The sequence below is a fragment of the Ischnura elegans genome, chromosome 8 (genome assembly GCF_921293095.1).
Source record: "Ischnura elegans chromosome 8, ioIscEleg1.1, whole genome shotgun sequence".
In the NCBI taxonomy this organism is placed as follows: Eukaryota; Metazoa; Arthropoda; class Insecta; order Odonata; family Coenagrionidae; genus Ischnura; species Ischnura elegans.
The window spans coordinates 26969434-26985075 of record NC_060253.1 but is presented as its reverse complement, the minus strand read 5'-3'; the positions used below and the strand labels follow the sequence as shown (position 1 = coordinate 26985075).

The following is a 15642-nucleotide window of genomic DNA, read 5'->3' as shown; positions in this document are numbered from 1 at the left end:
CAGTATGTAACGAGTTATTCCATTACCTCCTCTTGGAGTGTGACCTTTTCTATTGGGACCAAGGTAGGTATCTTCTCTCTTTTTCTAGGGGATCATTTGTGATAAATTTGGTGATGATTTGATATTTATATTTTAATTATATCTGTTTTTAACTCACTCGAGGACGGTGAATACATTTTGGGCAGAGAAGACCTTTATATTTGCTTCGTGAGATCGCGTGGATAATCGAACATTTGCTCTTTAACTCAAAAAAACAAATCCCCATCTAGCTGAATTCTGTGATATCTTTGTTTCGTGGTTTCCGTTCAGTTTATGCGATTTCTCAGTACTTTTTCAATGAGTATGCCGGAAATGTATGTTGTACTCCCATATCTTTGCTATCTGCTTCGATCGTTGCTGAAAACGGTGCTTCTGTTCGTATTTGGGATAATTTATGCACCCTTTTTCCTCGCTCCATCCAGATGGGCTTTTCGGAATGCTTTGAGTATGGGAGATTTGATTGGACGTGCCTGTGATGACGGTAGGTTGTCAGGGTGAACGGTCAATTGTTGCCCCAGTCCATTTTTATATTTTATTCTCCCCCCAGTTGGGATCTCGCCAATTTCTCTCCAAAAACGGGGTATCCTTACTCTGAGCGAGACGTGCCAAAAAGTTGCGAGAGTGCGTGGCGCCAGAAAAGTCTCGCCTACGATCTATTTTCCGAAAGATTCACTCCAGGTGATCGTTCGGTCAACTCCGTGCAACCTCCTTTTCGACTTGTCTTTCTCTCTGAATGGGGTAGCAAACCCATGGAGATTCGAGTGACTCGTAAAGATTTATGAAACGTAAAGATGAGAATGAGTGGATGCGTAAAATCATGATAATACCACCGAGGAAGTAATGAAGCTATATTATACTTGGTATTGGTAAATTAAATAGGACTTGGTTTCTTTTTGTGGATTTCTGCCTTCACGGAAAAGTTGAAAGTTTTAAAATCAACTATATTGATTATGTGCTCGGGATTTCAATTTTATCGATTATTTCCTGGTGATAATTTGGAAATCAAGGGCATAAACTCGTGCATGATCTTTCGAGCTTTAATTTTGTTTTTCAGTCTGTCTCTCTGTTTATTTAAATTATCAAAATATGACAGCGCTTATCGTGATCCATTTGCCCCATATTGTGATTTTCAATGGTATTATTAAATCTATGATCATGCATCGGGGATTTCAGAGCAGAGATGAAATATTTAGAATCTTGAATCATTAATAGGTGTTAGTATATATATGAGGCCAAAAATGAGTGCGGTTCCTTGTGCAACTCAGGAACCTGGAATTAATCTAATCCTGAGGCTATTTTAGTTCTATGCTAGATAGAAATGACAAAGGTGGGCATATCTGTGTGTTATTCAAAAGTATGGCGACACAGTGGTAGATACAGTCAGGTAAATTAAGTGGCGCCTAAGAATCTTTTTGAGGTGGGTGAAATTTTATCGGGTACACCACCATGTTACTTGACTAGGCATGGCCAACTCAACATTCTGAGGATGATGGCCGCAGGGATGGCTAGTGAAACGAAACGAAAGTCAAAACCAGTAAAATTTCAATAGTTTCGTTCCCGGGAGCGAAAGATAGAAATGAAAGAAAAGGATTTAAACCCGGGGGACTAAACTCGGGGTCGAAACGAAATCGGAGTCAAAACCACTTCGGGTCGAAACTAAACAAAAACTGTGGGACGAAACGAAACACAGATTGTCAATGTTTCGCACCTGAGGGACCACGTGCTTCACCTTCGAAAAGTTTAGTTTCAACCCACACACCGAGTACGAAGTATGGTTGAATGAAGTAGAGGTTCGGCCTACCGCCATTAGGTGCATGGGGCACTCATAATTTTACCACAAACAGGAAAACGGTGATCGCAAACTGGCCATTCGAGTTTAAGATCAACGTTTCAACCTCTCTACACATATGTCACACGTAATGGATCGAAACTATTCCGTATTTTTTCCCTCCACTCAACTTCTGGGATCGAAACTTAACTATGAGAAGCGGAATTTCGATTAATTTAGTTTCGTTCCCGGGAGTAAAGTTTCACCGGGACGAAACTAAACTCCCTGGTGATTTTAATTTCGTGCGGGAACCAAACAAAACCCAGACCTCGTATTTTCGTTTCCCTCCGGGTCGAAAAGAAGCATTTTTGTTTCGTTTCACTTGGCATCCCTGGGTGGCAGAGTTAGTCGTCAAAACGTCGGCCGTGCCTTACCAACTAACCAGATGGTGTACCTGAAGAAACTTCACCATATAATGCGCCAGGAAACGTGAGCAATTTGGTTACTTTTTGACGCGTATGATTAGTTTTTAAATTGAGAAGTAAATTAGGCAATCTTTAATAGGCGTTGAGCTGGTTGAAGAGTGAAATGACGTCTAAGAAGATAAATGGAGGGTGGGTGAAACCATTACGCAACTAAAGATTTTTGTTAGGGACGTGAGATAAATGGTTAAATGATCATCGTTAAAACAACGACCCAGCTTTAGCATTTTTTGAGCCATCGGAATAGTTCTACGATCCGATCCAAAAGGTCGTTCCGTTTTGCGGAGGAAGTTCACCATTAGTGTAAAAGTGTTTCAACTTAGTGTGAAAGTTTTGTGACTTCAACGTGTGATCATGAAAGAGTCACAAATATTTTTCATGCGTCAATAAATTTAATCTTGTATAAGTGGAGATATCGTAGCCTAATGTAAATATAAAATCTTTTCTTTCTTGATTTGGTGAATATTCGGTATATCCATGATGAAAGAGCACAATTGGTAATTTCCAAACTTTTAAATTCCAAATCTCAACAACAGACCAAGATTTTAACACATTGTATCATTTTCAAGGCTTAAAAATTACACAATGTGTTGAAACCATGGTCGGTTTTTGAGTTTTAGAATTAAAAAGTGTATAAATTACCATTTGTGTTCTTTCTTCAAGGATTTATGTAAGTATTTCCCCATTTCCGTGAGCGAAGCTCATGTACTCAGCATCAAATGCCTCTATACTATCCATCTGAAATAAAAAAATGTGAAATTTGATATCCATGATAAGAAGAAGAACACAATGGTAATTTCCACACTTTTAATGTCACAACTCAGCAACCGACCATGGTTTCAACACGTAAGTGTCCAACACGTAAGTTACCTTGAAAATGACACTTACGTGTTGAAACCATGGTAGGTTGCTGAGTTGTGATAAAAAGAAGAACACAATGGTAATTTCCACACTTTTAATGCCACAACTCAGCAACCGACCATGGTTTCAACACGTAAGTGTCCAACACGTAAGTTACCTTGAAAATGACACTTACGTGTTGAAACCATGGTCGGTTGCTGAGTTGTGACATTAAAATGTGGAAATTACCATTGTGTTCTTCTTTTTATCATGGATATAAAGAACTTCCACAAAGTCGAGCCGGATACGATTTTATACGTGAAGTTTGATACATATCAAACTGCAGTCACTCAATTTTTCTACGGAAATAACCTCATTTAATGTACCTTTAGGATTTCGGAGACGATGTGATCAAAGAGAAAAAACTGGTCTGTACATTGCGTACGGAATTTTTAGAGGTGGCAAACCGGAAGTGGAAATAGAATGTAGGTAAAAGAGTAGTCGCAAGTTCCGGTGCATGTTTTTCGTGTAGCTCGGTGGAATTATTCGCTGTGAGTTTTCCGATTCCAAGTGATATAAACAATGCAAAGCAATGCAAGCATCTCTCTAAATAATACTATCTTTATAACTAGCCTAAATTTTACCCCAAAGAGAGGATTGTGCTACATTTTTTACGGCAAAAATTTCTCGGAAAATTCTCCTGATCGCTGCTCAGTTTTGGAAAATATCTCGCTGACATGGTCTGGTTTGCACAAAAAATCGAATTCGCTACATTTCATTTATCAGAAAACGAAAATTTTTTTTGTCAGGCTAAATTAAAGTTCCCATCAGGCTGACTTCAACGATTGGAGTGATGTCAATTAATGCGTTTCAGCAAATTAATTTCCACCAATATTCTTTGCTGCACATCAGTTATTATTATAGGATTTAAATTCATAATTGCTTAAATATCCTTTCTCTTACCCGTGTGAGGCATGTTTAGAAAAAAATCTCTCCTTAACCGTCATCATACCATCCCTATTACTTTATTACAAGCTAAATTGCGATATAATGGTGGTTACGAGCCCTTAGATGTACTACATGGGGCTGCAAGTTGGTTACATTTAAGAGACTCTTTTACGGTGACCGCTTCTTCAGAAATTAAATTGTTCAAAGTGAGCAGTAAGAAAAGGCTGAATCACAAAGTGGTGAATAAAGTTTTACTAGGTAAATGTTTCACATTTTTGCACTATTGTATGCGCTATGGTAGGAAGGTTCTTTGAACCAGACTTGATTCTATAGAAAGGGATACCAAAAAGTTTAATGAATGCTGTATTATTTATGCTGTATTATTTATCGCAAGGTGCTGAATAAGGTTTTAGCAGGTAAATGTTTTCGCATTTTTGCTATTGTATGTGCTAACGTAGGAAGGTGCTTTGAACCAGACTTGCATCTAAACAAAGGGATACCAAAACGTTTAATGAATGCTGTATTATTTATGGTAGAGTTCGGCTGTCAGCATGGTCATTAACGATCGGAAAAATAAATCCATACACATCCGGACGGTACCGTAAATTGCATAACATAAGGTATTCGGTAAATTTAAATATAAATCCTATAATTTATTCAATAAAGGCTTTAATAACATTTACATTTAATCTCTTCGCTATTCGCACCAGGTCTACATTCAGCTAAGCTGTCTTTTTTCTATTCTACTAGAACTAGACGTATAACGATGAACCAATATCTAATTCATTGTCACACCTTTGTAATGTGTAACCTTGAAAAGACGCTAATACTACTTTTTTTCTTTAGCTTTTTGTCCATTTCCCGGGTTTGATCTTACTATCTCGTGCTTTCATCTCATATACATAACTTTTGTAAATCGTACGTGAAAAGTATTATTCTACAAGTTTTTTTTGTGATATTTGTCGTATATATTCATTCTCCCCTAGCCAAAATCTAGGCTCTAAGCCACATGATTTACTAAAACTTCCAGTGATATTGTAGCTTCTTAAGAAAACGGTGCTCGCTGATAGGCGATTGCTGTGACGTCATTTCCACCATCACTTAGCAGGGACAGTGTAGGGGCAGACCATCTGGAACCATGACAAGGATGAATGGAATGACGTCACTGGCGAAGAGGAGGTTTTCTCCAAGCAGATGAATTTCATTTTTAACTTCTCGCTGCAGATGGACTCATGCCAAACATCGATATTGGATACTTATTCTCATTATTTATGAAATACAATGCGTGGTAAACATTTTCGGGGGTTCATTTCACGTAACATGCGTTAATACTTTTACTGTATCAATTAGATTCCAAGTCTTCGGAATAAACTCGAAGGAGCTAAGACCATCTGATGGTCAAAGCAAGTGATTGATCCTAGCCATCTATTTCCAACCCTTTTTTTCGAGGCCTATTAGGTGAAATGGATGGAATATAGAGCTATTATTTCAATGCAATTTCGTCCCTTAGAAATAGAAGTGATGTGTACAAAAGCAATTTTTACATCCGGAGGCATTATTTCGATAACATATATTACATGTTCATGTCACCGGAATAATTACAATATTAAATATCTAAATAAGTAGCAACACCGTTGAAGAGTAAAAATAAACAATGAAAAGCAGGTGGTAAAGGAGGGGATCCCTATATCATAGCATCTCATTTTTTGGCAGGATTTCATTTGTGAAACAAGATTTTAAAATCAAAACTTTTCCGAAAATTTCTGATTAGGATCTGATACGAATGCAATTCATTGATACCGCTTATACCTATCGTATACACCTACTTCACGTGAGACTTTCCGAGCGCATAAAAGATATTTGGAAGAAAGGTTAGTTGCTCGCAGGGATGATAAGCGGCCACCAAGGCGCGAGGTAGGGACTAGCTACGGCAGGAAGGAAGGGTTTGTTATTTTTCCCTCAAGAAAGAAAGAATTTGGGGCATAAAGATAAGAGGAGGCTGGGAGTGCAAGCAAGAAGAAAGGTTCGAGTACGCTTAAGTGAATTATTCCCTCGGCTGCCAGTATATACATGCTATATCTACGTTTTTCCAGCAATTTAACGGCTTATAAAAACTCGATGGCGTAATTTTGTTCTCATATTTTTAGTCTTATACGCGAATTGTTTTGAAATCCTTGTGATGGCTTCCGTACTTTGAAGCTGAAAATGCCTTTGGTTATATCTGAGTCAGAATATCTGAGCTTACAGTTACAGCAGAAGTTTTTTATTGTGAGTGTCACAAAAATTTGTTTGCAACGGTGTGTGGAGCTAAAACAAAACCTTGAAACAGAATAGGATCTATCCATCAAAATGTTTGCATAGTGACATCTACTAATTCATGAGTATGGAACCAAAAACCAATATTAAAAAAAGGACTAGAGTAAGACTGTATAATACGTTCACTTATTACACAAGAAAATAGGTGTCTGCGCCATAAACCGTGTTTTGGGCACTTTTTTTCGCGGATACCTACCATGTCAAGTGCGCGATCATGTTATTCCTAGGTCAGATTTGGATTTTATTGCGTTGTATTTCAACGCGTATTGTGTTGCAAATAATTCCATGCACTTTTTAATTTGCATGGCTTGAAGTAGGAAAATTGAAGTTTCGTGTTTCCATGCTCATGGATAAACAGTTTCGTTGGGATAGCAGTAGGAAAATATTTGTCACTCCAAAATTCACTAAATCTTGATTTACCTTGTGATATTCCATTATAAGTTTCCCTGGATATCAGACAATTACTTATTCCACTAATTTTTAGTAATTAGTGGAATTAGAATTAATTAGTAATTTGCGCCTGAAGATGATGATAATTCATTGAAAACCCGGGTCGCGCTCTGATAAAAAATAAGTGGTATTAGTAATCGTCTGAAATCCAGGAAAACTTATTTGTCACTCCAGTTTCCTCAAAATGCCCGATGTAGTGCTGGTGGATAAATTATCGTTGAGCGTGATAGCTTACGATGAGAAGCCCGAGAGATCGTCATATTCAACAATCGATTTTCAAGCCACACTCTAGTGTCCCGGGTTTAAACCGCGAGTGAACCCTTCGGGCACCCACAAGATGAATAAATAAATGCACGGTAACCCAGGGAATAGAGCTGGCGCGTCTAAAATTCACTCGACCGTGGTCTATTCTAGGGTGAACTCTACCCCCACATAGTAACCCAACCTGGACTTGGGTGGGTCAATGACTAAATAACCGATTCTTTACACATCCAAATGTAAACTCATGCAATGGGGTACGTGAATGTCATGCTTTGCCAAAATTAATATATTCTGAGTCAGAGTGAAGCACGTTTAAACCGTTGTCTACCTATCCTGTCTCGATCACTGCATTTCCTCTGCCATAATTGGATTTTATTACGTAGAATCACAACGCATATTGCCTTTCAAGCTATTTGGAGCACTTTTCAATTTGGATGGCGTAGAAGTGTAGCGAGCCACCAGCATTGCATATTAATGTAGGCTGCGTTTTCCGGGTTTCACCGCATCGGAGTTGCGTTGTGGACAACAGTTTCTCCTGCATTCCAGCAGGCGTCTTCAGGTCGAAGTGATTATGCCGTGTTTTGGCCGCCGTTATATAGGCAGCCCAGTGGTGTATGTTCTCCCTGATTGGCCACCTTGCGGTCAATAGCATAGTGGTATGGTGCGAAGAGTCTCTTCCACGTGTTGTGGAGTTGGTAGCTATCCTATCGATTGAAATTATGAGGATGTTTAGATATTTCAATCGTCTCTTGTATGATCCTCGGAAAATATCGGGATTCTCTGGCGATGAATTTCGTTTCTTCCCAGTTGATGTCGTGTCCAGGTTCACTCAGAGTATGCTCAGCCGACAGATGGAATTGTTTATTTTTCACCGCTCTTCGCGCCAGCAACATTACATATTCTATGTCAAAGTGAAGCTCCTTGGATCCCGTGTCATCCTCGGTTTCTGAACGATATCATCTTCTTGGGTTTCCTACCGTTTATAGTTTACGAGCACCGATCTCGAGGTCATTGTCTGCCATCATCATTAGGGTGAATGCTTCGGCCATGCATGGCCGATTATTATTTATGGTTCTGGCCCGGTTTGGGCCTTATGAGTTGTCTATATAGAGCCGTTGGAGCAATCGTCTGTTGCTGAGGTTGAAAAAGATTGCTCTCGTTAGAGTTTTACTACCCAAACACTCCCTCTTCTCTGAGGCAAACTTTGATTCATATACTTTTATTAGCTAGTTATTCTTCTCCACACCTCTCTTTTCCCTTCAGTAGGGGATACAGAAAAAACTAAAAGGGGGGGGGAGGTGCAAATATATCTTGAGTTACATTTACTTTTATCGTAATAAAAAATAATCAACTCACATGCAACGTTTAAGATAGTTTTGACTTAAGTAATTATCGATGCATAAAAGACAATTCCAGCTTATGTTATTAAAAAACGTTACAATCGTGGTTCTGCAATGCTTGGCAATACAGGCTGTCCCGCAAAGGGGGGCGTACCTCCATATGTATCCGCCAGTGCTTCCCTTCCTTTTACATGATTCCTTTGTTCTTTTACCGTGTTATGACTTTAATCTTCTCCAACATCTCTGCTGTCTTTTGCAATAACCGGTACTTTCGGCACTACATAATATTTTACTCGCTTATTCTCTCCAACCTAATGTCCGTCCCTCCTTGATGATGGTAACCTTTATTTTGACATCGCTTTTTATTATTATTATTGCATAAGTTACAATTTGGCAATTGGCCAGGTGGTAACATGTATATACAAAAAAGAAAAACGCAGCATCCCCACAAAGTCACCTATCAACTAGACAGTTGTACAAATTTTAAAATTTAATTAAAATTTCTAAAAAATTAATACGTTTTAAGCTTTTTCTTAAATATTTCTACATTACTAGGAAAGTAATCAACAGATTTAGGCGTTACTTGGTGGAACGATGAGATATTCATGGTTAAATAAAAAACACAGTACTATTCCACAACCTTATATTTTTGTAGTCTACTAGTTTCAACGTTACAACGTCATTATCAAGCATAATGACGTTGATACGTTGATACGTCTTGATAATGACGTTGTAACGTTGAAACTAGTAGACTACAAAAATATAAGGTTGTGGAATAGTACTGTGTTTTTTATTTAACCATGAATATTACTAGGAAAGGGCTCAAATAACTCTGCAGGCAATCTGTTCCAATCTTCAATTGTTTTATTCAGGTATGAAATTTTTGTAACATTGGTCCTCTGCGCCCGGCATTTGATTTTGAACTGATGATCGTTCCTACCAATGAAATTAGGTTTTCCCACGTCATTGCTAAATTCCCTCCATGCTTTATCCCGGTTGTATATTTTATACATACCGCAGATTCGGTTTCTGTTTCTCCTACTTTCCAAAGATTCCCACCCCAGTATTTTTAACATGCCTGATACGCTCTCTATCCTCCGATGCCTACCCAAAACGTATCGAGCCGCTTTTCTTTGAACTCTCTCCAAGGCCTTTATATGTCCCACCTCATAGGGATCCCACACCATTGAGGCATACTCTAGGATAGGCCTAACCAGTGTTTTATACGCCATTTCCTTCGTGCGAAACTTGCTTCACTTTAGATTTCTCATCACCCAGTGCAGTTTCTTGAAGGCTTTCTTAGCAGTATATTGAAAGTGTAGTATTTTCATTTTAGTGATCCAGATGTAAGCGTCTATGTTAATTATATTAATATTTACGTCTTCTTAAAACTTTAACCCTTAACCGGTGACGTGCGGTCTGAGAGACGTCTGCGTTTTTTAAATTATGAATATTTTCAAATTGGCTGTTTTTAAATGTCTAAAATTGTCGTTAGCTTCAAATTTTTGTATAATAAGGATGCAACACTGTTAAAAGTAAAAGTTTTTATTATTCAATTCTGTAAATTTACAAATTAACTCGATCGTCGGTCTGAGAGACCTCACTTCACGCCTGCAGAATGCGTCAAGAAAAGGAATAAACGAGATAAATTCAATTGGTTCCCCATTAGTTAGCCATCTTTCTTTGACATTTAAAACCTTATTATGAATTATGGCGAGATATTGACATTCAAAATCGATAATAATAATTCAAGTGTTTTGATATCAGTTTTTGGATCCCGTTTTAAATAACATTTTTTTACAGAAAAATTGATTCGTATCGGTAACGCATAAAATATGAAGTTTGGAATAGTTTAGAAGATAAAGAAACATAAAATTAATCAATAAAAATGGCGTCGTAACATTTTATGAATATTTGATTTATTTCGGTCTCCCAGACGACACGCCACTTGTAGTGTTACAAATATTTCACGTCACTGGTTAAGGGTTAAAATAGGATCGTTCACTCACACACGAAGTTACATTTCCTTAAAAGACTTCGTTGGATGGTGGGGAAATATAATTTCCATCGAAAAAATATCTCTCGTCAGTTTTAAAGTTAACATGAGACCGTTGCGACCACTTTCCGTGAGTTTTCCGTCTCCAGCTTTCTGGTTCATTTACTTTTTCAGGTAGGAACTTTCATTGGGGGATGGAATAGCTTCCAAGGGTATCGATAACAATGAACCACTTGCACATGTGCAATGCCGAGAGTTTCGGAGGCACACGTGATACGAGTTCGTTACGTCATTAACTTATCTTCGAAAGGGTTACGGCCGTCAATTTCTCGTCGCGAACAGCTCAATGAGTATGCGATGGATCGAGGTACATGAAAATACTGGTTTTCATATTTTTCAAACTTGATCACAATGGGGTGCTCTCATAAAATTAAAGTAGCTATTTTTTTTACATGTATCGATAAGTAAGTTGAAGTTATTAAGGTTTGCAAAATATGACTTCATAATTCTCAATATTCTTGTTATTACGGAGCTTCAAAGTTCGCGAAAATCACGAAATTCTTTCGCACTACAAAAACGTCCTGTGACGTCAGAGTGCGAGTAAGCAGATTCGCTCCATGGCAATAACAAACAGTAACGACCATAACAAACAGCTACGACGATAATGATTCATAACATTAAAGGGTGTGTCAAAAACAGTTGCGAATGGTTTTAAAGACTTTACGATGCACGTATTGCGAGATGGCTGAATCCGACTTCGTGAAGGCGCATTCTAGGAACATTTTGAAGGTAGATTAATTCATGGTCGCATATTCTTCTCTGGCAATGAAGATTTCGCGGAGTTGAGAAGCCGGGAAATTTAAACGTAAGATAAATTAAATGAACTATTTCGTTCGATAGTAATCTATAGCTCGTTTTGTAACTCATTTAATTACTGTCATTTTCTCATTGCTTTGAGATGCATAGATTTATATGCTATGAGAGATCCATAGATTTTCCTAAAACTGGGGCAAACAGTCAACTGGCACCACGTAAACGTTTTGTATACTGGACTCTGACGTCACGCTCAGCCAACATGGCGATGCGTGTTTGAAGCGCAAGATTACTATACGACTTTCAAAGTGGAATTATGCGAATAATGCGCATGTTGGAGAAGAACTGCTTTCACTATAATTTTTAGCGTGGAGGATACTTTTTTATTGCATAATCGCCCATTTTCAGTGGAATTCCCCATTGGCAATTAAAAAAACAATCAATTGGCGCGAGAGCTCATTAAGCAAAAAATATCAGCGGCACTTGTACTTAAAATTTAAATTCCCATAATTCGATTCCACTGGTGCCCAATTACTTTCCGTTGATAGTTTGGGAGATCGGGGAACATTTCATGAACTTAGGTTCTTGGTTTCTGCATTTTATCTAAAATATTCTTTGGAAACAAATGTAAAAACGCCATAATATAGAAGAATTTCTCGCCTATCTTCAATTTTTTAAAATGTATTTTTACACAGTTTATTAACTTGGATTTTAGATATGATGCAAATACAAAGTCTTGCATATCAACTGTAAACGGTGGGTGTCGTCATTTTCATAACTCTGCCAACGGTGAAAAGAAAGTGGTGAAAGAGCGCATTGGGCCTAGAAATTATTATTTATTTTATTATGTTTTTTATTGCCACACCATCGAAAGCTTTAAAAAAATTGGCATTTACACCGGGATTTCCATAATATTTTACGATTAAATATACTTGAACCTTTATGCCCTGAATGGGGGCAACATATCCAGGCGGGACTCAGATCTGCGATCTTCGATATGACAGGCAAGGACTTCACCTCGCCGCCAGCGAGGCCGGCGTTAATACAACTGCAATATTTACACTGAATTACGATTTCCACAGATATATTAATTCTACGGAAATATTTAAATGTTTCCTTTAACTAGTAGTTAGTAATTCTAGCACAACGGGCCGCATACCATGTAGAATGTGTGTTGTGTGTTGCATGGTACCAAAAATTTATCATCTGTTACGATTCTTGAGCTCATAAGATCCAGTTTCAGCCTCCTCGGCAACCCTCTGGTGTTGGATGTTCGTCATTGAGTGCTCACACCGCGGCCGCCTCGAGCGTCTGTCCCGAGTGGCCGTTTCTCCGAACAGAGTCCCCATGGTGCATGAGTCCCTGGAGACATGTGTGTGACCTCCAGTCCCTTCCCTACCCCTCCCCTCCACCGAGCAACTGGTCTCACCGCCGCGCGCCGCCCGTGACGGGGGCGGCTTATCGATCACTGGACCACGGGGACCTTCATTCACCACACCGCGACATCTATTCCTCCTCAATCATTCGTCTCTAATACAAGTTCCGCATTTCTCGCTGTTTCTATGAATGTTTTTGTTCTAGGGGGATGGGGTTGGTGTAGTGGCTGGTGTTTTGGCTTCCCACCCCGTGGGCTCGGGTTCAAATCCCGGCGGTGGCAGAGAATTTTCAAAGACTGACCGATCCCTGCTTGAATGCCATGTGGAGGACATTTCAAGCGCAATATTTCGTCCTTCGGATGGGACGTTAAGCTGTCCCCTTGTCGCCTTTTGTTAAGAGCAGACTAAATTAGACGCCGGGTTTCTCTCCACCATTCCTTACCTACCCTTCACTCATGGCGCAAGTGGCCTAATGTGTCGGTCGCCTCCTCCAAATACCTTACCATTCTTGTTACAATTCTTGCTCCTTGTTAACTTGTTCTAACTCTTTTTCTAACTCTTGTTTCTTGTAAAGGCCGGGGTGACGGCGGGTAAAGTCCTCACCAGCAAAACCGTAGGTCGTGGGTTCGAACCTCGCTTGAGTAGGTGGTTTTTATCCGGGGCATTGATATTTGTGCTGCTATTTGTTAATTTTAGAACTCCCATTGTGAGGGATGTCCTGTGCTATTAGCGGGGAAGTTGGAGGTAAATAAATGGACGATTCTTAGTATCTATGGTAACAGGAAATAGAATGAATGTGAAAGATAGTTTTTTTTTGATGAAACTTATCTTTTCCTAATATTCGGTGTTTGAGGAGAATATTGCAAATGGAATTTTACAGTTTGAATTCCTATCAGAACAGAGGGATTATTAGTGATTTAAACACTGCCGTGCGCATCTTCTTAATCGATAGACTTCATTGGAGGCACGAAAAAAATCTATTGTATCACGCTTGCTTTGGTTGTACAATACACTTTCTCCATCTATTTCTTTTACTGTCTCATACGGGGGTCGCAAGGCACAATCATCCTCTTTTAAACACTGCCTTCGTTTACCCATCATCGATCCATTTGTTAAAAGAGATCTCTTTTCAGGTATCAGAGGGTTCTCCATTTCCAGAATAGACAATCACCATCATCATCTGGTGTTTCAGAAGGAATCTGTAATACTTCAAGAGTGGGTAGGGGAGACGATTTGAAGAATTTTTGCCTATAAACGAGGTGGCAACTACTTAGTCACTCAGCTGCGACAGCATTTTTTTGAATGCACTTTTCTTGGGTATCCAGCCCTTCCGACATTTTATTTAATATTCTGCGTTTTAAGGACATTATATTGTTGAAGTTGGACGAAAATGTGAGATCATAATTGTCTTAAGCAATTAATATTTAAGCTTAATTGAATGAGAGCTTTGAGCAAGTATCAACAAATTTATTGCGCAATCTCACCCATTTTGAGATTAATTTTTTCCTTGTGAATCTCCGCAGCAGTCGGGATTTGAACCCGAACCCACAGGGTGAGAAGCCAACGTTCAAGCCACCACAACACCAACTCGATCCCCCACCGACCATTCAGTGAGAGAGAATGAGTTGTAGTATCTCTAGATTTGAGAACTTGAAAGACGGCCTGAAGATTCGTGAAATGCATGTTGGCGGGATTGAGAAAGGCGAAGTGTTTTTCCGAATGAGTTCTGTGTCTCTTGTCGTCGCGACAGCGTTCCTTCGAGGGGAAATCGATGGATTTGGTGGGAGATTGCTATCACTCTCGTGGATTTGAATATCACCCGATAGGAAGACCATCTTTTTTCAGCACCCTCCCATCTGTTCCTCTGCGGAAAAGTTGGCAGACTAAAATGCGTTCCCGCACATCCTCTTCGATCCAAGTGAACGAGCCCCTATACAGGGTGTTTCAGTTGGTTTTCAGGAGGACGTAGTGGCTGACTAGGTTCACATAAAGAAATAGGGTGGTTTCCAATTATTTTTTATTGCCTCAATCGAAAGATTATTACTCCTGGAGTACGCATTTCACGCTTTCATATTTTTATATGACGATATCTATTTTTCGCTATTAATTGAAAAGTGAAAATTTTCATGCGCGCGAAAACGCGACGGCTAAGTATGAATGTTGGGAAAAACCCATGTGACGTCATTCTCGATCCCGCTTTCGCCGTGTGAGGTGACCTTGGGGCAAGGATGTGTGCGCCGCTGAAATGCTCGCTGCTAACAGGTAGCAGAGAACCCTGCTAGCAGGTAGCGCTTGCCTTAAATAAGGATTATTAATAACTTATTAAACGAGGGAAACTTTCCGACCATAGGCAGTTTTAATAGGTGATTATTAAGACATGTTTCCCTGAAGTCTGTGCCTCATGCATGCATTGGTAATCTCAAACGATGTAAAACTCCTATCTACTCGTATATAAACTAGGTCCCTGTGACGTCACGTGGAGTGGCATCGCATGGGCGCCAATCTGGCCTTTTTCAAATGCAGTTAAAATTGACCATTGCCAATCGTCTAAACTGGGAATTGTAAAACCAAATAATTTGTATAATATGAATACACTAATGGTGGGTAACGAATCGCAATCAATACCTTTCGTTTTCTTTGATGAAGGAAAAAACCCTATTTAGGAATCGGAAATCGATGGATCCGGGTTTGAATCCCGGTCAAGGAAAATTATTTTTTCCCCAGTGGAATTCCGAATGTTTGTGCATTGCGGGTTCCGTAAAGTTATCATGGTGGCTATTCCCGTTATATCGTACTAGAATTCATTTAAAGATCAGCAGATATATAAAATACGAAGATGCCTAGCGATACGAAAAGGAATCAGTCAATATTGGAGTAATGAGTTGTAATATATTCGATAAATATCTATTGATTTGGGTTTCAATGTTATTAGATCATCGTCATAGTAATAATAATTTACTTGCATTGAATATTTGGTGGAAATGACTTATATTTTTGTGAATAATTACGACTC

General features: G+C 39.0%; 1 protein-coding gene across 1 annotated transcript in view; it reads left to right on the top strand.

Moving 5' to 3' along the window:
- LOC124163461 (sodium-dependent neutral amino acid transporter B(0)AT3) overlaps positions 1–15642 on the top strand; it is a 204257-nt gene that overhangs the window by 1021 nt on the left and 187594 nt on the right. The window lies entirely within an intron of this gene.